We start from the raw sequence: 9988 nt of genomic DNA, 5'->3' as shown, positions 1-9988 counted from the left end.
TATTGTTAAAAGAAATCGGTCCAGTGAGAGCTGAGAAAAAGTAGTGACAGACACAAAAAAAAAATAAAAAAAATAAAAAAATAAACACATCATGGTAAAATTAATACCTTCTCAGCTTCGCATCGAAGCTAAAAATGGAGAGAAATTTTAGGTGTTTTGTGTGGTAGGAAAAACCCAATAAAGGTAAAGGGTAAGTTTTATTTGACTGTAGTGAGACCATCTATGTTGTATGGTTCACAGTGTTATTGGAATTTGCCAATAAAATAGAGCAGATAATGAAAAATAATGGGGATGAAGATGCCTTGATAGATGAGTGGGTGATGATAAAAGATAAGAAATGAATATGTGATGAACCATAGGAGTAGTCCTTATCTCATAAGATGAGAGAATATAGCCTTAGATAGTCGTATTATGAGGAAAGAAAAATATGAAGTTGTAAGAATGGAAATGAATTTTGAAGGAAAAAAAGGATGAGATAGTCCAAAAAAGAGGTGATTGTATGTAATTGGGTGTGATATGAGGACTGCTGGTTTGTGCATAGATGAGGTCAGAAATCGTGTAAGTGGAGGTTTATTATCTTTCACTTAGATTTATCCTTTTTAGTATTTCTTTGATTTATAAGTTTAATATATGAATAAATCCTTAGTAATTTATAGTTTTAATTAGAGTAATTAGTTACGATTCATTTACTAAACGAGTAACATGTATTTTTCGCTTTATAGTGTCGANAGTTACGATTCATTTACTAAACGAGTAACATGTATTTTTCGCTTTATAGTGTCGAATGTGTACGTATTGTTTAACAAATATATAATAACGAAAAATTTTTTTGCTTACTATGAAAAAATGATAGTTATACTAACAGTAATTTAGGTCAACGTCTTGTGCCACCATTTTTTGTCAACAATGAACATGTATGAAATTATAATTACTGCCTGCGGTGTAAAAAATATCGACGAATAATTTTGTTTGTGAAGGAGCCATAAGTCATGAGCAACAGTTAAAAACTATTAATAATTATAATATTAAAATTATGACTAGTGACAAACACCAGTTCAGACGTACTTTAAAATTACTTGAATAAAAATTGAGTATCAAAGTGATCAATTAAAAACAAAAAAGAAGTTTCGTAATGTAATCAGAGAATTACATCCCGACACTGAAATTTACTAATTTAAAAGAACCCTAGCAGAAAATGTTCATGCAAGTAATATCACTGACATCCAAATTAAGAAAAAAATTAATTCTAACGACAAAAATAACGAAAAAATAATAATAAAATTACTTTCATTTTTCGTAAATCTTGACCCATAAGATTACAATAAAGTCATATATGACTTCAATAATTTATGTTATCATAAAATAAACCTCCAAAGAAAAGAAAGGAGTGTCATAGTGTAAAAACTGCCAAACTTTTGGATATACTCAAAATTATTCGTATAAAAAAATTATCTGTGTAAATATGGTGAAGTACAAAAAATAGAAAATTTCTAAAAACTAAAGAAATCAAAATCAAAATAAGTCAATTGCGGAGAACCTTACACCACAAATCGAAAAGGCGGTTCAGCTTATAATAAACCAAAAGAATAAATCCAACCAAAAAAACATCCAAAAAAACATCCGTAATACAACGTCTCCAATCTGCGAAAACTGTAATATCAGATGTTCCTTATGCTAAAATAGTTGATAGTTCCAATGAAAATAACGTTTTTCTTAAAAAACAACCAATACACAGCCGGTTAAAAATGATATTCCTGATCTAATGGAAATTATATCAGTCTCTAAAAATATAACAAAATCTTTAACAAATATGACAAGTAGACTTGATAGGTTAGAAAGTAAACAATTTAAGTTTAAGAATTATAAAAAAAGAAGTAATGAATCATACATTACGAATAATTATAGCTTGGAATACAAATTGGCTAGTATAGCGTAAACATGAACTCAAAGACTTCTTAAGTAATGAGATATTGTCAAAGTTCTTTTTTCAGAAATACATTTCACCCATGGACTTTTTTAAGCATAAAAAATTATATTATTTATACTATCTTATACCAAAGTAGTAGAGCACGTGATCGTACAGCAGTTATTATAAAACAATGCATCAACTATTTTAAGTTAACAAAGTATTCAATAATGAGAATAATGATTTTTCTGTTTCGGAACTCTATTGCTCACCTCAATGTGGCAGTGACTTAAATAAATCCAATGAATTTTTCCAAACAATAGGCAACTGTTCTAATATAGATCATGATTAGAACGCCAAACATACTTATTGCGATCAAGTATCAAATAATAAAGGCGGGAAGTTTTCCTTGCAAATAAACAGACAATCTTTGATCGTTTTAGAATCGCCTTAGAAAAACCTACAACATTTTCCGTGCGGTTGAAAATAGCAACTCGCATAGAAACAGTAGTACATAAACAAACTAATGATATTTTTGAAGTATCATAAGTGTCGTGGCACAATATGAACGTGGCATAGTTGGGACAAGCATAGATGATATCAGACAGTGATAATAATCACTATTATATGAGACGCTATAATGAAAATCTGTAGATAGTGTTTTATATTAGAAATTGGTGAATTATTCTATAAGCAAAAATAAATCCTACATTTTGTTTTACTTTGACTGTCATTTGCACATAGAAAATAGGTTGTTGATAAAATTTTTTTTTTTTGAAAAACTTTTAGTTCATAAAAGATATTTTATTATCTATATTTATAAGACGTAGATTTTCCGAAACATTTCCAAAAGTTAAGTTGTAAAGTTCTACTTTTTATAAAAATTTTCAAGTTTTCAAAAAATTTTTTTTAACTTTGAAGAGACAAAATAATCAAATTGAGTATAAATTTGTATTTAATGTAAATTAGATTCATGTATCTTTTATACTTATTAGTAGACTATGGCAAAACCCTTATAAGGTATTTTAAAATAAACAAAAAATAAATTAAATTCGAAAACAAAAATAGCATGCTTTTTAACTACAGCTACCATTTGCACGTAGAATTTCGGGACAATTTTTTTAGTTTCGATGCGAAGCTGAGAAGGTATTAATTTTACTGTGGTGTTTTTTTTTTTTTTTATTATTAATTTTTATTTTTTTTTTTTGTTGGTGTCTGTTACCACTTTTTCTCAGCTCTCACCGAAGCCATTTCTTTCAATGATACGTCAAAAGATCACAAATTGTATCTAATCGAAGACATTACCCTCAAAAATTGAAAAAATTTACCTAGTTTCCCGTAAATGGTGAAAAATGGTTCCTCATTTACACCAAAATCTATATGTTCTCCTATTTCCTTATTTATATCCTGATTGAAAATTTTATGATTTAAAAGTGTAATAAATATATAAAGGAAAATTATGTTATTTTAAACAAAAGTACGTCGAATGAAAGAGGAATATAAATATTATTTATTATAAGAAAATTATATTGAACCAAACACTTTTCAATAAGTTATAGCATTATAAAGTTAAAAATGTAAAATATAAAATTAAGAATTTTCACATAAAAATAGCATTCAGTACCATTTCATCGTGAAGACAAAATAAAGTCCAAAATATTTTTTTTAATATTAAAGTATATTACATAAGATTTAATTTAAGATATTTTCAAAAGTTAATTTTTTGTGAAAAAGTTGCCATTTTAAAGCCTCCCTGTGGGCAGGTAAAGGGTCAAATTTATAAAAAAATATATACCTAATGATAAGTAAAGACATCATGCATCTATAAAAAAAAATTATATTGATTTGTTAATTTTTAAAAAAGTTTTAAGTAAAAAAAATTGAAAAAATTGAAAAAATTAGCAATTTTAAAAATATTTATTTTTTTGGAAATCTCCCGCATTTACGGAGAATGAGGGAATTTTTTTCAATTTTTGAGGGTAAAATCTTTGACAATATGCGATTTGTGATCTTTGGACGTATCATTCAAAGAAATCGGTTCAGTGAGAGCTGAGAAAAAGTGTTAACAAACAAAAATAAAAAATATATCATAGTAAAACCAATACCTTCTCAGCTTCGCATCGTAGCTAAAAAAAATATAGTTTAAAAAATTAAAAACTCGTTTATAAAGCACATCTAACTAAAAAGTTTAAAAATTATTTTTAAACTAAATTTTTTTTACATAAATAGCTCCGTATGTATGTTTTTGGATAAAAATATTATATTATGTATAAGACTATAATCGTTATAAACTGGATCAATATTATGGTTGTATCGGGGAATAAGGGTTCGATTCTGAAGAGGTAGATTGAGAAAGGGCTACCACATCCAAGGAAGGCAGCAGGCGCTCAAATTACTCACTCCCGGCACATAGAGGTAGTGTCGAAAAATGACGATACGGGACTCATTTGAGGCCCCGTAATCGGAATGAATGCACTTTATATCTCTTAATGAGAATAAAGCGAATTAATATATAAATTTTAGTAGTTATTAGTATATATATATATATAGAAAAGCGACTTAGGTACGAAAATATATCAAACACAGTTAATAATAATCTTCGCATAATATCGCGACACTTTCGATGGCGTCAGCGACGCGGTGTCTGGCATAATCCTAGGACGTCGAAAAGTTATCAGCGTTGATGTCGACGATACGCGGGTACATATCGTCGAGTTCAGTTGTGCGGCATGTCCGGAGCCCGTGGCGTACATCATCGACGTTGTCACTTTAACAACGGGAAGAAAGTTCATCATATCATTTGCGGCGGGTCATCGTCGGCCGTGCGGCACTTCCTGGACTTTGCACCGTGGCTTATGGCACGCGGTATTTATCAGTCAAAAATACTCATAGTAGAGCGACGGCTAATAAAGGTGACACTGTAGTGGGGCCGTGTTACAACAAAAATTAGTTTATATATACAGGGTGATTTTTTTATCATAACCCACTCAATTACTTGCAGAATAATAATAATTTAAACATTTTTTTTTTTTATTATCTTTAGTTACACATTATTCTTGAATTTTTAACTATGTAATACTTTTTAAGTTCATCCCTTATGCCTTGGAGGGGGGTCAACTTTGTTTTTTTAAATGGTAACACATATTTTTAATTTAATAAAATGTTTGAGTTTTTAATTTAATAGTAAATGGCATTTGAATTTTTAATATAACTTTATTAGCTTATTAGATATAAACATTTAAAGTTTCAAAATTTTGAGTTAATATACATGTATAATACACATGGGATTGTAAATACAGGTAGCTAATTGGATTTTTATGACATTGCTGTCTCAGTCACGGATTGTTTATTATCAATTATGATTATCAATAGATATACTTTCTGTATTGTCAGTTAGTGTATTTATAAACTCATAACAATGTGCCTTACTACAATTGATAATAACAATGCTGTGTACCTGCTAATATCGATGTTATAAAAAACCAATTAGCTACCTATATTTGTAATCCCTTGTGTATTATACCTGTATATTAATTCAAAAATTTGAAACTTTAAATGATTATATCTAATAAACGAATTAAGTTATATTAAAAATTCAAATGCCATTTACTATTAAATTAAAAACTCAAACATTTTATTAAATTAAAAATATGTGTTACCATTTAAAAAAACAAAGTTGACCCCCTTCCAAGGCATAAGGGATGAACTTAAAAAGTATTACATAGTTAAAAATTCAAGAATAATGTGTAACTAAAAATAATGAAAAAAAAAAAATTTTAAAATTATTATTATTCTGTAAGTAATTGAGTGGGTTATGATAAAAAAATCACCCTGTATAATATTGATTACACGCACGGATGTACGGGTGCGAAAACCAAAAATAAAATTATACAGAAATAGTGTTGTCGGCGTGTGATGAGCGGAGTGGGGGAATGCGTTACGACAGTCTAGTCTCAAAGCCATAGACGACGGAATACTCGAGAATAATAACACGTGGCGCGTGGAGAGTTACAAACGAACATACAGATAAAATTAATATAAGCGTGTTAAATAAATATAGTTTAAAAAACTAAAAAAACACGCTTTTAAAGTACATCGAACTAAAAAGTTAAAAATAATTTTTAAAATAATTATGAACAAAAAATACTAGTATTATTGTGATAAAAGCGTCGGGCGCTCAATATACGAAAAATATGGCACAAAGCACCCACGCTTTTATCACAATAATACTAGTATTTTTTGTTCATAATTATTTTAAAAATTATTTTTAACTTTTTAGTTCGATGTGCTTTAAAAGCGTGTTTTTTTAGTTTTTTAAACTATATTTATTTTTTACTTTTTAGTTTCATGTTATGATAGTAGTTACTATCAATATCATGGTTGTTACGGGTAACGGGAAATCAGGGTTCGATTCCGGGGAGGGAGTCTGAGAAACGGCTACCACATCCAAGGAAAGCAGCAGGCGCGTAAATTACTCACTCCCGGAACGTGGAGGTAGTGACGAAAAATGACGATACGGAAATCATCCCTCGTAATCGGAATGAATACTTTATATCTCTTAATTAAAATAAAGCGTGTTAATAAATAAATTTTAATAGTAATTAGAATATATATATATATACAAGTAAAGCGACTTAAGTACGTAAACGTATCATGCACTAGGTATAACCGTATTTTGTGGGCGGGCGGGTCGGACTAACGTTATACCTGAGGTATAAACGGTGGTAGGAATATATAAATATATATACGTAAGGCGCATTAGACGCGGGCGGTATTGGTCAGTCAAAATAAAAATTTGTTTATATATATATAATATTGATGACAAGCATGCGTGTACGGGTACGATAACTAAGAATAAATTTTTATAGGAATAGTGTGCCGTCTTGTGGTGAGCGAGGCGTGGGGAGGGGTGAATGCGTTATGACAGTCTAGTCTAGACGACGGAATATGCGATAACGCGTGGCGTTTGGAGAGTTACAAACATACATACATACATACATACATACATACATACATACATACATACAGGTGAAACTAATATAAGCGTGTTAAAAAGAAAGGAAAATATTTATTAGTTTGAATATAAAATGACAATATGATAATTGTTGGGTAGAGTGTGGCAATAGTTGATACCCGTCCTCGCGGATCTGTAGCGCTCGTGTATGATCGGTTCGAACGTGTTTCGTGCCATGTTCGGCCGTCGCCCCTTCCTCAACGAGGGTCATAGTTTGTTTTGAACGTAACACAGTACACACGTCTTACGCCTCTAGTAATCGGCAACCATACAATTATTAATCGCTTATAGACATTTTTGATATTGTTCATTATTAGTTTACGGTCATTATAAGTTACTTTGCCACTCTCTCCGATATCCTAAAGCCGTCATCAGACAAGTTATTCATATATTTTCATATTGCTATTGTATCCTATCTAAAGATTAATATTCTTTTAGTATGTAAGTTATCCCCCTTTTCCCTATACCTTTTGAGAGTTCTACTTGCAGAACTATAAATATATATTCGTATTTTGCGTATATATAAACAGGTGTACCTATTTTCTATCCTCCTTTTAATTTTCATTTTGTGTGCTATAAAATAAACAACACCAACCACAGTAACAGGCAATCCCCCTATGATATAAAGAAGCTGCTTGTCACAATTATATAAACTCTAAAAATTTGAGAAGAAACTCATTAGTACAAAGTTCTAAGTTGTATACGTTAAGAAATTTATTTAAAATAAATTTTAGAATGTACATCTTGTTGTATTGTTTTAATATTTATTAAGTAAAATCCCTCTAGAAAAATATAAAAGTAATGTATAATTCTGAAAAAATTACAAAATAAATAAAAAAAAAAATATATAAAAACTATCTACTTCAATAGCGCCTAAAAAAAACACATCATAGTAAACCAATACCTTCTCAGCTTCGCATCGAAGCTAAAACAACTAAGTCCCGAAGAATGAAATCTTAAGTAGATTGACGTAGTTTTTGTGTATTTTAAAATCACCGAAAGAACTGTTTTAGACGGGGGGAAAATAGCTTTTTATAGTCTGAAGGGGGTAGCCCAGCGATCTCTACCGTGTTCCTGGAACCTGAGGCTTTCTAATTTAATTGGTTAATTATAATGAGGGCTCTGCGTGTAGGCGATACTTAATAATCTGTACAATAAGTAGATTTTATCCCATAATTAACTGGTTATTTTATATTTTAAATAAGAGAACACTGTTATGGTGATCTTGTATAATCATATTATGTGGCATACATGTACAAATGATAACATCATATTTATGTTAATATGATAGATAAAAATATAATATTACACTTTTTACGATCTTATTTCCTCTCACTTGTTGTTTTCGCGTAAATCCGAGATTGAACAATTTGCCTATGTTCTGTTCATGACTTCTAATATATTTTGACAAAATTTTACAACTTCTGTCGACCCGAGGATACCTTATTAGTCACCGTTCGTGACTGACAGAGGGGCTGTGGATGTGTTCTTATCCCTTTTACATAAGGAAATGAATTTAAAAAATTATTATAATTGATAAATTAAGAAAAGTTGAACTAAAAAATACCAAAAAAATATTTTCTTAACATAATTATTATTTTAAGATAAATTGAGTGACTATTAAAAAATCACTTGTATGTCGTTATCTCAATTTACCATGTATCTAGAATATTATTTATTGAACAGATAGCCTTTTTCCTTTTAGTAAACTTATTGAATTGACATTGAAAGCTAAAAAATATTTATTACTAAAACTCAAATTACTTTTTGTATGAACAAGGATTATATGTCGTACGTACTCCTGTAATATTATTATGTCAGTTATAATATTAGCATATAATATGATTTTGTTGTTTGTCACATATTATGAAGGTATAAGATCGCCAAAACAGGGTTCCTTTATTTAAAAAACAAAATTATCAGCTAATTATGGGGTAAAATCTACTTATTATACAGATTTTTAAGTAACATCTAAACGCAGTTCCCCATTTTAATTATACAATTAGAATAGAAAGCCTCAGCTTCCAAGATCACACTTTGTCTTGGTGATTATTATGCCGCATCTTTTCAAGGCTTCAGCGTCAGGATACATTGGGCCACTAAAATACCACCTTGATAAAATGTTTATATAGACATTATTTTTGAAATTCGTTCTATCCTTTCAAACTATATAAAGTAAATTGCGTAATAAACAATTAAGAAAAATTATGAAACTTTAAGGAATATTTAACATAATTTATTCAATATTACACCGAGATACTAATATTTATCCATTTCATAATTTTATCCTTTTTACACATTTAAATTATCTCTCACTATTTTTGATATTAGACTACTGACCCACTAATTATTTACTTTAATAGACCCTTTGTTTTTATTTTTGATTTATTTCAACCCCTCCCACAAATATAACTTTACAAGTTGACCTAAAATATAACAATAAAAAACTAAAAAACTAAATTAAAAAACACGAATAAGGAATAAAAATGTTTTGATAATTTAAAAATAGTAAATAGTGCTTAAATATTTTTAATTTGATCATACTCCCCCAAACTTTTTTATGTCTTTAAAATTACAATATATGTTTTTTTAAGTTCTGATTTAATGTTATATTCATTTAAATTAAAAAAATATATTTTACAAACAGTTAGGAAAAAATATAATTCTAAAATATGTCTTTCAAAGTATTTGAATATCTTTTATTCAACTAAATAGTATTTATTTACAATAAATGATTGATTATTAAATAAAACAATTTATTTAATTGGCTAGAATATCTAATAACATAATAGACATTTTTACCATTAATAACTGTTTTACAACAATCATAATTTTTAACACATCTCCCTTTATAATAGGTATGGAGGACAATCTTTCAATATTTTAACACTAATAATTAAAACTATATTAAAAATATTAATGATTAAAAACTAAAAATGTGTTTAATATAGTTTTATCTTTGAGTAATTAGCTGCAAGTAATCAATTTTTTATTATTTAGAACTAATAGATACGACTTGGCATTTTTATCGTATTGTTTAACAAATCAATGCAGTAGGAAAGGAGTAT

Source organism: Daktulosphaira vitifoliae, unplaced genomic scaffold, assembly GCF_025091365.1.
Source record: "Daktulosphaira vitifoliae isolate Bord-2020 unplaced genomic scaffold, ASM2509136v1 Scaffold_1, whole genome shotgun sequence".
Lineage (NCBI taxonomy): Eukaryota > Metazoa > Arthropoda > Insecta > Hemiptera > Phylloxeridae > Daktulosphaira > Daktulosphaira vitifoliae.
Note: the sequence above shows the minus strand (reverse complement) of the source record.